Source organism: Columba livia, chromosome Z (genome assembly GCF_036013475.1).
Source record: "Columba livia isolate bColLiv1 breed racing homer chromosome Z, bColLiv1.pat.W.v2, whole genome shotgun sequence".
NCBI lineage: Eukaryota > Metazoa > Chordata > Aves > Columbiformes > Columbidae > Columba > Columba livia.
In genome coordinates this window covers 16637445-16654390 of record NC_088642.1, presented here as the reverse complement: position 1 = coordinate 16654390, position 16946 = coordinate 16637445, and the positions used below count along the sequence as shown (strand labels likewise).

Below are 16946 nucleotides of genomic sequence, written 5' to 3'. Positions count from 1 at the left end.
TCCAGTTCATCATAATAAATATCTAATAAACATGCTATCTTTTCTAGATTAGCGTTGTCTGGTAATAGAATAGCTTACTTTATTGCATCATTCAGATCCTGAAAATACTGGAAATCTTATCTTAAGTAAGGAAATACATTTTTAACTCTCCTTATTCTCCTTGTAATGATCCTTTTTGGGGAAGGTAATGTAGAGGGTTGAGAAAATTTTAAGGCAAAGTATTTTCCTTGTCGTGCAAGTGATTTAAATTAGCCATATTGTATTGAAGAATCTGTGGAAAGCAAAAATCGCCATACTCCTGACAGTGCTGCAGACTCGGAAAAGCAATTAATGCTGATACTAATGCTCAGAGGGAAACCTCCCTTCTTCTCTAGTCTTTCCATTAACTTACAGGTGATAGAGGTAAATATTTTTACGTAAAACTGTCAGCCTCCATCCTTGTCTATTTTTGTGATACTAATACTAGTTCATTGTATAATCCAAGCCCATTGAAAAATGCAGGTTTGAGGGCAATAGCTGTTGTGTGTGAGGAAAAGTGGAACGTCTAACTCTGGCAGAATTAGATGTGCATAAGAAGACAGGTTAAAAAAGAATTTGAGGAATAAGTCAAGGAGCAGGAAGTCTGCCACAGGGAGTTTGCAAGGCCAGCATATTTTTGGGAAATAAAAAGAATATTCAGGAAAGATAAGGCCATAGTAGAAAGATTAAGTGCATATGTTGCTTTTCTGTTCACAGTGGAAAAAACTGATGAAGGTTTCTTCACAGGAGTTCTGTTTTGTGGGAGACTCATCAGAGGGTCAGCCTCAAATTGAACTATTGGCAGGAGAGAGAGAAGAATTGACAAAAATGAACAAGAACAAATTGGCTCATTCACATTCATTAAAAAATGAAATAGCTGCTACGTGTGCTGTTAATGGCTGAAAACAATAAATGCACGGCAATTTTAGTGGGATTCCAGGTGTGATTTTGGAGCTACAGAGCAGCGTGTCAGCTGTCTGTAACACAAAGGTGTGCCAAAGACCAGACATAGTGGACACCTGTATAAACTTGAGATAATGGAAAGAGATAATATAAACTTTTGAAGGGGAAGTAATGCCTTGTAAATGTGGAAGCATATAGATGATGGAGATCAAGTTCTATTTTTAGGCTTCTTAGATTTCAGAAGGGCTCTTAAAGAAAACAAGCTGCCATTGGAGTGAAAGTGAAGCTTCTTGCACAGATAAGAAAGCAGAAAACCAAGGGTAGATGTAAATGGTTTGCTGTCACAATGGAGAGAAGTTACCTGTGGAGATGCATGTGGATCTGTTGTAATGCCTTTGCTGTTCATTTGTTCATACATGATTCAAAAGAAAGGATTATAGAGTTTGCATATGCTGCTGTGTTATTCAGAGTGGTAAACACCTGCAGAAATACTTTGTAAGACCAAGTAGGTAGGCAGTAAAACAGTATATCCAACTCAGCGTTGAAGAAAAACTAGTGAAATATCAGGGCAGGGAGAGCAGACCTACCTTTGCTTGTAAAGCAATGGGCCCTGAGCTGGCTTATTTCTTGGATATAAGAAAGACCCTAGATTTGTAAAATAAATGTTTCCACAAGTATGCCACAGTCAAAAAAGCAAACTGAGTGTTAGAAATCTGGGGTTTTATAATTGAGTGTTAAAGGATTAGAGCACAAATCCACCATTTGTGTCCATGGTGTACCCACATCTTGAGTGTCTGGACAATCATCTTAAAAAGAATCCAGGAGAGCTGGAAAAGAACCACAGAAGTACTGCAAGGACAATCAGAGATGCATAATACCTTCCATACAAAGAGCAGTTAAGTCGGTGAGGAAAAGAGACAATGGGGGGTGTGATTATAGTTTTATAAAATCATGAATGTAATAGCAAGTGTGCTATGGATCTGTTGTTTGTTGTCTTTCCCAGTGCAAGAACTAATGAGCATGGAAATTGAACTAGCAGGTGTTGGGTCGCAACAGCAAAAAGAGGACTTTTGTTTCATGCACATATCATTAAGTTGTGTAACTCCACAGGATGCAGTGGGTACTGAAAATTTGTACTGATTCAAAGGGAGGCTGGACAAAATGAAAGGAAGAAAAAGTCTGTAGGGGATTATTAAATACATAAGCATGACCTCTGGCTTTGAGAGTCCCTGAGCTGCAAATTATTGGAGACTGGAGAGTATTTGGGGAAAGTATGGCTAAACACTTACGCTATTCTTATCCTCTTCCCCAGACATCTGCTTTTGGCTGCTCTTGGGAGCTGGGGTACTGGGTAGAAGATTTGACTTGGCATAATTTTAGATTTGTCTTTTTAAATTTTAAAAACTCAAGACACATTTTTCTGTGTTAGTAGCTCAGGATAGCATCTGCAAATCTTGTACTTTGCAGACCAAAAGCCTCCTCTTCATTTTCCTTATAATTTAAGACAGAAGTACATTTTTAACAAAACACAAAAATTACTATGAACATTTGTCTGTCTCCTGCCAGTTGGCGTCAGCTACAAATTATGTTTCATTTCAGTCATGCTAAACTGCCAGATGAGATAATACATATTGTCTCGTTTAGGGAATCTAAGCAGTTCTGTCTGTAATCCTAACTTGTTTTTTTCTGATTTATTTTCTCCTATGCTTGTCTGAAATTGTATTTAGTATGGAAGTTTTTAGTTTCTTTGTCCTTCTGCCTTCTACTATAGATTCATTTTAACTGCTGACATGAGCATGAAATATGCAAGATTCCCTGCAGAGTTAGAAGAGTGAAAGCTGTTAGATCATTGATTGGGACAAAGTAGTATAGAAGGAGGAAGGTTCTGTGTTATTATTCTAGAGACACTGATCTACTGGATTGATTTAGAGTGTTGATTTAATCATATGTCGTTATGGCACTCACCAGCAGATGAAGAACCACGTAAGCGCATGATGCAAGCATCACACATAAACATACCTTGTCAGCTGAAATGTTAATGTTAACATTGTGCTAGTAGGTTTTCTGCTCTGTCAGATACTGTTCATCTCCCTACAACTCTGACGGTGCCAGACCAGATACTGTTTGTCCTCCTTCGGCTGATGTGAAGTGAGGACAAATGCAGCATCCTGCTCTCTGGCCAACTTGACAGAAATGTGATTGTGTCTGCACCTGCTCGGGGGTAAATATGTGTTGCGTGGCTATCGTACCAGATGGTAACGTACCAGATGGTAATCTGGCATTAATGAAGACACAACCACGTGCCACACATGCATTCTTTACCTTTCTGTCATGTATTAATATATTTCACACACTTTTGCCAGATTTTCCAAAGTGGTTATGGGGGTTAAATGAACAGTGCTTTTCACTCCAAACTGTATCTGCAGGCTTCTTCATGTCTTACCACCTGAATGGTGAATGGTTCTTTTCTTCTTGTGATACCAAATAAACAATTTTATCCTCCTTTTCTCTGTGGGCTGATACATGGGGGAAAGTAACTTTGCCTGGAGGTGGAAAGCCTGTGCAATGGTCATACTGCTGTGGAGGGTTTTTTTTCTACCGGGTATTAGACTGTGCTGTGCTACCAGTAGTTGGGTTCCCAGGTTATCCTGTGCTGTTGCAGTGGAGGCTGGGTTAAACAGGCAAGGGTCATGCAGGCATTAGGAAGTTCCTTCCTGAGCCTTTGTAGTCTGTTCCCGCATCTGCTGCTGAAGCAGAGTGATCATACTGAAACTCCATACAATTTACTGAAGTGGCCTTTATTGAAGTGTGAGGCTTTGGAGGTGGGTGAGGAAGGTCAACATTTGGGTTTGTGTAGGTGAAACTATTGAAGTTTGCTGTAAATAACTGTGAGTGCAGTTTTGTTATTGTTGGGATGTTTGTATATAGTGGCTACTTTGATCTCTGCACACTGACTGAAAGTTAATTAATGTTACTACATCAGGGTTGTTTTGTGACTACCTTAAGATTAAACTGCAGGAAAACCCAGAAGTATTCTCATGTTTAAATATCATCATCTGATACCTGTAAATATTTGAACTGATTATATATTTGCATATAGCAAATACAATTATCTGAATATTTATTAAAGCTATACCAAATGCAATTACTCATAGTCAACAGCATCACAGCTGGGTATTTTGGAACTGATAAAGGCAGACAAGTTTTCTGTTTAGTCAGCTCTTCTGTTAGACTTAAGTACCTCTCCCGTATGGGCAAGGGAAGACTCGGCCATGTCATTAGCTGATTACATTGAGAATTATGTCAGGTATCATGAAGCTACTGTTTAGATCTGTGAAGACAGTCCAAAGAAAATATTTTTAATGTTTTTTCGCCAGTTAGCCTTTTGCTATTGAGTTATGCTGCAGAAGAAAGAAAAGTGGCCTTGTGTTTAGCTATCAGTTGATAGGATCATTGACCTCAGACCTAGTATCTATGATAATGATTCTTCTAAGATTTTATGTAACCAAACCACACTTTTTAGGAGAAAACTGTTAAACACTCTTTTTTGAGATTAGAGTATGGAAGGGAAATAATTAAACGATAATCCAAAGAAGTCTTTATTACTGTCCTTTCCTCCTGCAATAGTTGTCGTTAAAATTTTGAGCATGGTAATAATTATAGCAATAATAATCTGTTAAAGTGGTCAGGCACTATTTTATTTTTTGTTCTGTTATATGGTCCCTAAAGATGTCAGAAGTTGTCTCAAATGCACAAGAAGTTCTAACATTGTAATAAAAAATAATTTGATAACCAATTAACAAATCTTCCATTTTAAGTTTTTCATTCTGAATCATTATCTATGGCCACAGAGTTCTCTGCCAAGGGACGGTCTGCATTTGCAGGCATTGATGCCTATTACTTAACTTGCCATTTGTGATTGCTCTTCTGACTAAGTAGAATATATTATTTTATTGAGTACTCTTTTTTTTTTTTTTTTTTTTCCAGTGAGGATGAAAAGTTCAGATTTGCATCAAACAAGCCAGATAATTTGGTAAACAAATGTGTCTCTTTCCAATGTGCTTTCCTCTACTTGAAAGGCTGAACAAAGACTGATCAAAATCGATGCTGTTATTACTCACTTGTGTTTTTCTGTATCTGATAATGTGAAAGGTTATTTATAAATACTGGTTAACTAAAATCTGGAGCATCAGACCTCTGTCTGTCTCTCTGGGCTGAGGCAGCATTCGTCAGCTGAGCGGAATGGTAAATGTGTAGCCATCTTTGCAAACACATGTAATATACTCCAAGTTATCTCTAAAATGCTCAGACATCACAGCCCATTTCAGGAAGATTTTGGTTTGCTAGATGGTGAATGGGCAATTACAATCCCATTGAGTAGCATGGCGAAGCAGTTTGCAATCCAGAAGGAAACAAATTTATCTGATACTGATTTTTTGAGGGCTGACATATGTGCCCCTCCTTAGTCAAGTTCTCAAAAATATAGAGCTTATTTCTCATTTTGTTTTTAGAAAGCAGTGCTTTGTTTTTAACATTAGTTTCCTGGGGTTTTCTGCAAAGCTTCAGAAGCCCAAAACATTATTATGCATCTCCCTGTTCAGAGAGGAAGCAGGTACAATCAAGCATTTGTTTTTTTTTTTTTCTAAAGGAACTGTAAATGGTAAGAATAGCTAAAAACATTACATGAAGTAACAAGCATGGGCTTCATATTCACAGATGTCTAGAGGAGTCCTGTGCACAGGGCATTGTCTTTGTGAGGACCGGGCGGGCAGAAGGTCTGAGTGACGGTGCAAGGGTAGATGCAAGGGCTTAACAGGCGGACTTTGAAGTCTGGGCTCCTCCTGGCAAAACCTGCAGGTGTCTTCTGTCCCTCCGGCAGCTTTCTGTGAGTGTCTTTGCTCAGGGCAGGGAGCACTCTGTACTCTTTGGATCACCACAGATGTCTTCATTTCACTTGGAAGAAGCCAACAGCCTGCCTCTTAATCTGTGTTTATCTCATTGCCAGATGATAGAAATAGCCTGTCGGCTGGTCTTGCACTGAAACTAGTGTCCTGTTTAAAAAATAATAAATATGTCCACCTACCATTTCTATCTGCTGTTTGCAACTGCCAGCTTCCTCTTTGCTGTACAATACCATTCTGCTTTTGCAAATAACTCTAAATTTTTTATCCTAGATAAGTTGTGTGTTCTAGTAGCTTTGGATTTAACCAGTTCAAATTAAATGTTCTTTTTGTTTTAACATGCTCATGCTGTTACTCCATTAACGGTTGAGTATTGAGTAATATAGTAATAGTCTTTGTTTATGAACCAAGAGAGGAATGAAAATTGCTGCTCAGCATTGTCCTTAGTGAGTAGAGGCTGATCCATATTTTAAGCTTTGAATCTTAATTTTTCCATGCGTACTTAATTGTGTCTGTATGTTTGTTTGACTGAGATCAGGATTTAAAAGGGAAAATTACTATATGTGGCTATAGTCAGCCTAAACCTGTCTATGCAGCAGAAGCTTGATATATTTTTTTAGTTTTTTTTTTCTTTTTTTTTTTTTTTTTTTCTGTGAAGTTCACATGCTCTTGCAGTGGAATAAATGATTCAGTAGTTAGTACCTTTCTTTACATGTCAGCCAGTTGGAGAAGCAACCATTGAATGCAATATTTTGTATTCCTTCCCCTGTAATTTAACGTGATCAGGAAGTGGTTGGTTTTATCTTTCCTTTTGCATGGAGGTTTGGATGTTTGTAGCTTGTAGGCTGGCACAAATGGATCCATACCCGCTTCTGTGATTGCTGACTGTGGCTCAGAGAGCTCTGCAGTTCTGAAAGCTTTTGCATCTTGAAGTTTAAAAAAAAAAAAAAAAAAATGAAGCAGCCAACGGAAGACTTTATCTAAAAACTGAATATGTTTATCCTCTTATGTTGGAATTATTTGGGGGTGCAAGCCTGTGCAGAGGCCTGTAGCTGTCCGTGCGTCCTAAAATGCCTCTGGGATGGTTGGTGTTGTCTGACAGTGCCAGTAGCTCTTGAGGAGCTGGTAACCATTTGATGAATGTCTCTCTCTACTTTTCTAGCCATATGTGAGTGATTTGAGCATTTCCCTGAGTGGGTGTGTTGCTTCATCATTACTACATGTGACTTTCTGGAGGGATTGTGTGGTCTGAGAGACCTCACAGATTTCCTGGACATGGCCCACACTGTAGTTGTGTCTGCCATTTATTATATCCTTTCAGAAACAGAAAATAAACTATTTTCCCTAATGATGGTGTTTTTTTCATATGCTTAAATGAGTTTCTGCCTTTAGAGGGAAGTTATTCTGGCTCCCGTTGATTTATTTGTCTGTACTAATGCTTTTGCTCAGCTCAGCTGGAAGATTCACCACCTACACATTGGTTTGTTCCAGTACAAAGTAGATAGTTACATTTAAGTATGTGAACAGTTATGTTTTTAAACACATGCACTGCCTGGAAAATATTATAAAAGCAAGTGGCTGTGCGTTGCAGTTTTTATGATACTTAATATTTATAATAATGTGATTGCTTGTTACATAGTTAACTTTTGAGATATATTTTGGGTCCTAAGTACATACACTGCCTGTTAATTTTGTTTGATCAGACATGTAGAAAATGTGTTATTTGACCATTATCTACATGATTTCATAAATAGTTTTTAGAACTCAAAGTTCACTCTTGTGCAGAACTAAGACATAATTTCTCAGGACAGGAACCTATTAGGGAAATACCAGCAGAGACAGACATCATAGTATCATCCTCATTCAGCATCAAACCTCCCAAAGGAAACACCAGCAGGAAAACAGCATTGAGTTCTGTCTTGAAAAATATTATGTAATACTGTGCACCTATGCATTTTAAATTAAGAAGCAGATGGGTCTGGGAAGCATAAGAACTCTTAATATTGGAAGAAATGGAAAAACACGTAAGATGTGAGTTTGAGATAGTAATGAAAAAAGATCAGTTCCAGTTGTTTTAAAAAATATTCTATGGACCAAAACAGGAGGGGCAAGAAAAAGTGTTTCTTCCCTTTTTTATAACACGCCTCTCTGTTCTGGAGTACATTTACATTCTTTTGAATTACAAGCAGTTTAAGGTACCTGTTATGAAGAAATGTTGACAGAATCAAAGGAATTAAGAAGGAGGTGTCAAAAGCATCAAAGGGTTGGTGGGATGATTTATGAGGAAAACAAAACTACTCCTAATGGCTTTGTTAAATGGTGGTGAAATGAGGTCAAAGGAGCAAGGTGATAATAGGATGAAATGAAGAAAATAGGCGCTGTGTGTCAGTACTACTTTGTGTGTTGAAATAATTTTCTCTGGAACTGTTTCTTGTCAAATACCAAAAATTGCATTAGATATGATAAAATTAAATAGGATCCTTTGTTCTGAAAGCAATGCTGTAATCAGCAGTCTTACATTGACCTAGACTGAGCAGACAGTCTGTTCCCTATCTCATTTCTAAGAACAGTTTGTGGTTTTTGTTTTGTTTTTAGATGAACTTTGGCTTCATTAGTGCTAAAAGTCACTAGTTCTTGAATTTTTGTTAGAAGTTGTGATGGAAATATTCACTGGATATTGACCGTAATATATGGAACCTAAAGGATCACCACAATATTTAGATGTGTAGGTTTGTAGTTAACCCTTTCACTCTCCATTGCTGGGAGACTCTTCCATTTCATGCATTTAAGCTGACATGTTTTCCATGATTTTTCATCTTTTATGATTTTCTTTTTTGTTTTCTGTAATAACATTGTCGTGCCTGTCATTCCCATCTCCTTGCTTTTTTGAGGCCCATTTGTCATAAGCAGAGAGCTGTATCCTGCCCCCATCTCCCTCACTTGGATACTGGATACTTGTCCACTGTGGATACATGACTGTGTGACCTGGGGACACATGAGGATCATGAAGGTCACACCATACCTGTTACTTTAATTGGGATTTATTCATTTTGATTGTATGAGTGTAAATACGTGTAGTTATTTATGACTGAATATTTGAGAAGCTATATATGTCTTGCATTAACCAAAAGGGTGAAAGCTCTGTTTCGTCAAACATCCATCAGACGTAGTCATGGCATTCGTTTTTCTTGGATCAAGCTTGTTTGAAGTCATTATCTTTAAAAGCATTGAAAAATACTGGGCATTTGTATGTTTTGGATAGGGATGGTACAGCTGGTCCCCAGTCTTTCTTGTGAAGAGGTGGTTTACAAAACCTTTCTTTGGAAACTTTAGATGTTACCAACAGACAATGAACTACATCAAACAAAACAAGAAAATAAGACCTCTGCTTTAAAAAGCAGGGAAGTGTTGGTGCAGGATTTTTTTAAACAGGAGGAACAGCTGAGCTATTTCCGTTCCCTTTCCAAAACCTCATAATTAAATCACCTCTTATGAATTAATAAATACCACTCACAATGTACTTTTCAGATAACTGAGGGACCAACCACGTAATAGTCATACCTTCGTCTGGTGTTTCCTGAAGAGGTGGGATATGGCACACTGCCAGGACGTGTGGTTTATTAAATTAAATATCTATGGTAAATGCAAATTTTGAAGTTACGAGGCACTTGCATACTTCACAATTTAAAGACAGATTTCTGTCTACTTTTATTTTTAGTTTGTGCATTTACAGTTGATATTTTAAAAATATAAATGTTAACCAAAAATGAACAAAATTTGTTCCTAAAGGCTGAGTTAGCTTATTCTATTTTAGAGTTATTTTTTCACTGCATTGTTATGAGGTTTTTTAAATGGATGCATCATTTGCATTCACTGACTTAAGGAACCAAATACTCAACCATCTGTATCCTGGTATGGCTGCTATTGAGAAAAAGTACTTCTAAGAAACATCAGTATTCTGGAATGTAACAGGGGGGTATTGTTGTGTGATTAGTAGAACATGCACAGTATCAGTTGGTCTTTCATTTATATCTAGGAAATTTTTTTAACGTGATCATTTAAAACAAATTCTGTAAGTTTGTAAAACACTTGATTTGGTTTTATTCTAAAACAGGCTCCAATAGTGTTGTTGTTTTCTTCTTATAAATAGATTAAGATGCAAAATTATGAGCAGGGCAGCAAAATTTTGAGCCATCTTGGCTGGGTGCTGTCAGTTTCTAGATAAAGTTTCAAGTATTGATTTTTGTATTGAAAACATGCCCATTAAAGAGAACCTGTCTATCTTGTTTCAGCTGAAATGAAGTTACTTGCTTCAAAAGAGTGTATGTTCACTTCAGTATCTTGAATTATTTTATGTCCTGCCCTTGCCAGTTTCTCAGAGCCTATATTAATTACTCCTTTGGTCAATTATTAAGCTTATATTGAGCATTTGAGAAAGAAATGGACTCAGATAATAATGACAGAGACGTTATTTACTGAAGAGATCTATTGTTGTTATCAAGAAATGACACATTGACCTATGTGCTGTGTATGCTATTGTATTTTCTATGTGCTTTTCATGTGTGTAGTGTATATTCATGTATTCTGCATATATGGTCCCATTTTGTGGTACTGTTGGTTAGCTTGTCACATGCAGATCTCATTAGTGTCACATAGCTGATGGAGAACTCTTGAAATGGTATTATTTTTCCATCCTGAAATACAAATTTGCCTTTAGAAATGTGATTGGTGAGCAAGAAATTGTCATCCTTACATTGGTATTACACTTCCTGTGGATATTTCCTTCCTTCCTTCCTTCCTTCCTTCCTTCCTTCCTTCCTTCCTTCCTCATGGCTATGATTATTATATGCTATCTATTATAGTACTGAAGACATGAATTCCAGTTCCTTCCTCGTAAGCCCAGTTATGCCATGTATTTTCTGTGATATACTTTCAGGTGCTTTCAGGAGAACTGTACTTGTTGTAGAGTGACAGGAGTTTTTGGAGTTAAAAAAAAAAAAGGGGGGGAACCAGAATACTTTAAATAATGCTATGAGCCTTGTATCTATTTCTCTTTCTTTTTAGGAGTGATTTCTGGTTAATATTGTCTGGAGTTTCTCTTTTTAAGGTCATTATGCAGTGTTGAGCTCATGTTGATGAGAGTTCATGGTCTTTTATAGTTGTCTCAGAAACTGCCATTAAAGAGACGTAATCTTCCATTCCTTTGTAAAGCTCTGCTTTCTAACTTTATGGGCAAATATCAGCATCAATTATAACAGAAAGTGATGCTGGAAATTTTAATAACTAGGAAAAGCTATAGATAGCCTTTAGCTATATCTTTGTATTTGAAGTTTATACAAATCTGTTGATCTAAAATGAAATAAAATTACTTTTCTTAAAAGTGTTGAAAGACAGACTACCTACTTGGCAGTGATACTGTTGCAGTGCTAGCAGAGGTCTGACTTAAGTTTATAGAGGTTTTATGCAGGGTAAGAGGAAATGAACTGAAGTGTGTGGTTTCCACCCATCAAGATTATATATGATATGTATACTTAGGATCACATAGATGAGAAGAAATCAGTTCTGCCTGGGCAGAAATGCAAAATGCAAGCTGGAAATTTAATTAAAAACCCCAACCCAACATAGCTGATGTAGTCACTGTTAAAACCCTTTTTTAGCAGGAACTGCCCCATGCAGTTTTCGTAAAATTCTGGAGGAGCATGCAGGCACTTTGTGAATTGTTTGAGAGAACAGAATTGCCAGAGGACCTCTGAGTCCTAAAGTCTGGTCTCCAACTGTTGAATTAAGCTATATGGTAGATTTCTAGTTTTAAAAGATTTGCAGAATATCTTTTTGCCCACCATGACATGCCACTCAGAATGCTTGCCAGTGCTACCCATTAAATGCTAGACATCTGTATGTTTCTAGGGCACACAGTGTATCAGGTTCTGAATATACAAAAATAACAGGTTTTTTTTTTTACACTAATCCTTTGTGTTTTTAGGGTGGGATTATAATCAGTGTTCTCAGAATTTAGTCTCTTCCTGTTTCTCCTGACAGGTGACTTCAGTCTTTGGATGCTGAAGAGGAACTAGCTACAAATCTTGTTTAAAAGAAGCCAAGATGCTGCTCCATGGGAGTGGTTGTGCTGATCACTGTGTTCAGGGCTGTTGAGATTGTTCTATGAGGAGCAAGTGGAACTGGAGCATTACAGTTGGCGCATTACTCAATAGGAATGGTAGAACTGTAAATAAGAGTGCAATACGAGCAAGGATTTTATTAGATAGTGTTGTTTAGTATTTGGAAGAGGCACTAGCTCTCTTCAGAGATTTATAACAAAACAGATTCCATTCCAGTTAACACCAGCCATTAAACATCTTTTAAAATCACTAGGGCCAAGGAAAGTGCATCCAGAAGATTTGGAAAAGCTAAGCAATGAGTTCTCTGCTCTGTTAATGCTATTTACATCTCTATCCTCACCACCTCTTCCCCCAGTTTATTTATTTATTTTTACTTCTGGAGAAGTTTCAGAGACTAGAATATGACATAAGTATTTTCTCTAATATATTAGATTACACACGATGACTTAATCTTGTACAGCGCAGACTTGTGGAGTGGGTCTCAGGTTTTGTTATGGGCTGCTGGGAAGGAGACATTAGGAAGACAGCTGGATGTACAGATGGACAGGTGGACTGTGCTGTCAGCCCTGAACAGTCGAATTGCTGTTGGTGCCTGAGAAGGTAAGAGCAGGCTGATGGCCGTGGACAGTGGTATCATTGCCAGCAGCTTCAGCCTGACCCTCTGTGTTAGGTGGTGATGGGCAGCAGTATTTTGGTCCTCAGACAGTGGGTACTACCTGAAAAGAACTCTGCCGCCTCCAGGGAGAAGCTTCTCTGTAGGTTGGATGGAAACACTGAAAAAGCCAGGCTTTAGGGTTGGACATTGTGCTGTTTATCATTGCATTGGCTTAATAGGCACTGGAAGAACTATATAATACGTAGTATATAATACTAATACTAACTGGTATGGGATTGTGGAAAATTTATCTGATAAAATTAATTTGATAATGCCTTTTCATGAAATGACAAGTTCAGCTGATGGATAAAGATGTAATAGACTTAGGTCACATATTTAACTTTTCTTTTTTCACAAAGTAGAATGGTGCAAAATCAAAGAATCATCTTTGAGCTGGCTAAATGACAGGTGCCTAATGTAACTGTAAATATGGAGTTGCCACCATTGTTTTGCTGGGTTTGCATATAAGCTGCTGGCTCTTCACTGATCTTTTTAAAACAGAAATCACATTACCCTTGCCAGCCTCTGAAAAGAGTCACAAAACCAGAGCTTGCAAGGCCTGGAAGTATACCTGTGGTCAGGCAGCTTGACTTCCTGAGCAATAGAGGCATTAGGACACTTCTGAATTAATTCTTGTTTGAGTTGCAAAATAAAAAGAGCATTCAGTGTGAACTGAAAAAATGTGCGTGATGGGAAAGTCACTCCGTTCCCTGCCAACGGCATACAGCAAAAAGTGGGATGACAACAGACAGAGACAGTGATGTGGATTGATGGGTAAGCCAGGTCTGGGGAATGGCAATTCTGAAGTCAAAGTCATTGAGATAGAAAACATGAATAACTCCCATGGACATGTCCTATGTGAAATGTGACAACTCTGAATAGAGGGTCACAGCAGATAATCAGCTCAACATGAGTTCTCAGTGTATCAGTATGCCTGGAGAGGACTAGCGTGATTCCTGAGTGTTAAAAATGAGGTGTTCTGCCTTGGAGTAGAGATTATATTATCTGTTTGGCACTGGTACAACTGCTACTGGAATACCCTGCTAATGCCCGTGAATCAAATGTGATGTTGACTGTGACCAGAGAAGAGCCAGGGAAATTCATAGTGGACTGAGAACTATGATCTATGGTATATTTATTTGGTTTACGGTGTCAGTAAGAAAGTTATGGGCAATCCTAGAATCCAGATTGCACTTTTTTCCTCCTGAAAAATAAACTGTAATTCAACACTGAATTATTTCAGTGAAGTCATATGGCTTGAGTTACATAGCAGCCCTTCCTTTCCAGTGCCATACAGTGTGAATCTATTTTACTTTGCTCGGCAGAAGATCAGCTATATTTCTAGCTGTGTGTATTTGCATAGAGGCCATCTGACAAAACCATGGCTTTCATATATCAGATTCTGGGTTAGTGTTGCACCATACAGGAACTCCAAAGTCCATTAAGGTGTTACCATTTGAGAACTCTAGAAAATGTCCAGAAGGAAAAAAAAAAACAAAACAGTGGCTGAAATTGGCTGACTGCAGCACTTCTTCATGTGGTCAGGAGGGTAACCCGTGCGTCTCTTGGGTGTGCTTCCTACACCAGTGAGCTTCTTTTGGGACAGTCCCTCCTGCAGCACACGCCACTACACATCAGTGCAGAATTGCCATGTTTGGCTGGCCAGAGGGACCTGGCTAGTCCCTGGCAGCAACTTGTGGCTTGGAGTTCTCTCCCCTTACAAGCTTGAACACTTTTTTAGAGGCTTCTCTTGCATGAAGTGATACATTCTTGAAGACCTGAATGTAATTGAGAATGTCTGTAGATCGAAATAATTTCTCTAGATATATTACTCTTCAACAATAAACTGTGGCAGCTGGGGAACTGCTTTATTTATACCCGCCCTGTCTTATTTCCAGACTGTAACACCAACATGTGTATTTGGTTTCTTTAAAAAAAGGTGTCTTCACAGTTGCAATACATGACTCCTCTAGGCCAGAAGGAAGGATACTTTTTTTTGGAGCTTTTGTCATTTGCATTCCATTGAATGTTTACTATAGGTGCTAGTTTTGGCATGATCTCATTAGCTGAGGATTTGCCATGTCAACAAGGCTCTGTTTGATTTTTAAGTCTTTTATTTCCATCATGACTTCTGCTGTTTCACAAAAAAAAAAAAAAAAAAACCAAACAAAAAAACATGCCAAAACAACAAAAAAACACCACTCAACTCAAAAAAAAGCCCAATTAAAATGCTTGTCTTTTTTTTACACTTTCCTGCAAAAATAGCTTTGTTTGAGATCCTGTGTAGTATAGTAAAATAAAAACAAACCTTGATCTGATGTAGAAGAAAGTCCTGTGTACTGAGTTATGCTGTGAAATAAAGCCTTCATAATAGATTTATTCAAATATAAACTTCTAGAGACACATCTGGATACATAGCTAAAAAAATATTAGATAGTACAGTGCTTTATTAGCTGATGTAATAAATTGCAGATGTTAAAAGAGCAAATTAAAACATGCCTGAGCAATGTAGACTTACTGTTATTAAAAAAAAATAATTTGAAAATAGGGTAAAAATACAAAATTAAGTAAAAATGCTAGAAATATCAAGCAAGGTCTGTTTTTACTTCATGTTATGATTTTTGAGTCTGAGTGTGCAGTGATTTTTGCCTAATAAGAAAAGGTGAGAATAATCAGTGGTTTCTAGCAATTAACTGATCTGCCTGCAGGATGATAATTAAAATGAGTCATGCATTTAAAAGGAAGCTGAATCTTTCTCTCCCTTGACTCATTTTTCTTCCATAAATTTGTTTTCAGAATGGCTTGCTTTAAAATTCTGCCAGAAATTGATATACCAGTATATTAAGTAATAAAATTGCTGGGTATGATTTCAAAGCAACTCCTTGCACAATTCCCATGCAGAGCTGAAAAATGCGGCGGATGATTCACGTTACCTGAGTTGAGAGCCTGCAATGTTTGTAGAGTCAGTAGACAGGACGGGAGATCTCCAAGGGAATGGTGAGGTTTGCAGCATTAGCCCGTGGAAAGTGTTGCTCATCTCTTGCCTACCTGTGGAACACAGGTATCTGGCTGGTGGGTGCTGATCATCTCTGTCAACACAAAATCCTCCCCTGAGAACACCTAGGTAAAAGATGTCCCCTGTCCTGTAGTCACACAGCATATTGGTTCAAGAGGGTGATTTGTACTCACACCTCTCTGTAGTCTCAAGGGACCCAAGTGTGGTCACCACCTCTGAGTAGTGTGTTCTCACCACCAGGATAGAGAATTGTCTGAGGGAGAGGAGCTGGAGGATTTTCCTCTCTTATTGAAGCTGATGGACTCAAATTGAGACTCAAAAGAGAACCAGGAGGAAGGAGAAAATGGTTGAGGGAACCTGATTCTCTGTGTCTGTTTAGTTGGCGCCTGCAGTGGGGAGTTATTGTTTGTTGTCCCTATGCATAATGCATGACTGGTTTTAGGTGACTTCTTAAATGGTGAACAATGTAAATTATGTGAAGAGTCTGAAGCGTGTAAAGCATCACAAGCATCTCATGGTTTAATCAGAATTTCATGTTGTTACCTGCAACTGGTGGTGAAGGCAGGTGTTGGGCTTCTGCCTGTGAAGAACACCTGTGTTTTGGCACCAGTGAAAGAAACTCTCCGGCCCAACAAAGAGCTGACTGCTGAGCTGTCAGTGTTGTGAGGTGAGTGGGCAGGCTGGCTGCTGCCCCTTGTCTCATTAGGCTTGTATTTCAGAAACTAACATTCTCCCAATTCTAATTTCAGGCGCCAGTATAAGCAACCTGATGTTAACTTTATACACCTCATTACCAGCTGTGTTTGAAAATTTCATTCACAGTATCACCAGAAAATGTGAATTATGTGGTATTTACCAGTATGTTTTGGAAGTACGTGATGTGATGTATCCTTTGTTTATTGCCATGAGACATTCCTCATATTCAAGGTTTGGTTATTTCCAAGGAGCTGAAAACCAATGGCTCCAGTAAAAATCAGTGGAAGATGATGTAGTGCTTGCTGTCCCTGACTGCTTTTTGCCATAAATCAGAGGGAAATAATCTTGGTTTTCTTAAACATGCTAGGATTAAAGTTAAAATTTGTCTATTATCTAGTGTATCTTTTACTTTTGTGCTTGCTTAAGAATGTTTACTTGGAGCTATGCTAATATATGTTAGTTTTTCCAAAGAGATTGTCAAAAATTAAGACTGTTTTCTGCTAGTTGGGAAAATGAGAATAATCCAGCAACTGACTTCAAATGTTTTGCCAGGTGAATTTTTCAGTGTTGTTGTCTTTATTTTTTTTTTTTTTAAGTTTGATTGTAAAGACTTTAATTGAGTAAGATTGTAAAGACTT

General features: G+C 37.9%; 1 protein-coding gene across 3 annotated transcripts in view; it reads left to right on the top strand.

Moving 5' to 3' along the window:
* LHFPL2 (LHFPL tetraspan subfamily member 2) overlaps nucleotides 1–16946 on the top strand; it is a 131110-nt gene that overhangs the window by 8801 nt on the left and 105363 nt on the right. Inside the window, exon 2 of one of the 3 annotated variants that reach the window (XM_065047392.1) lies at nucleotides 4909–4954. The exons of the other annotated variants lie outside the window; for them this stretch is intronic. The gene's annotated coding sequence lies outside the window, so the exon portion shown is untranslated. The remainder of the gene's footprint in view (nucleotides 1–4908; nucleotides 4955–16946) is intronic. 3 annotated transcript variants of the gene reach the window in all.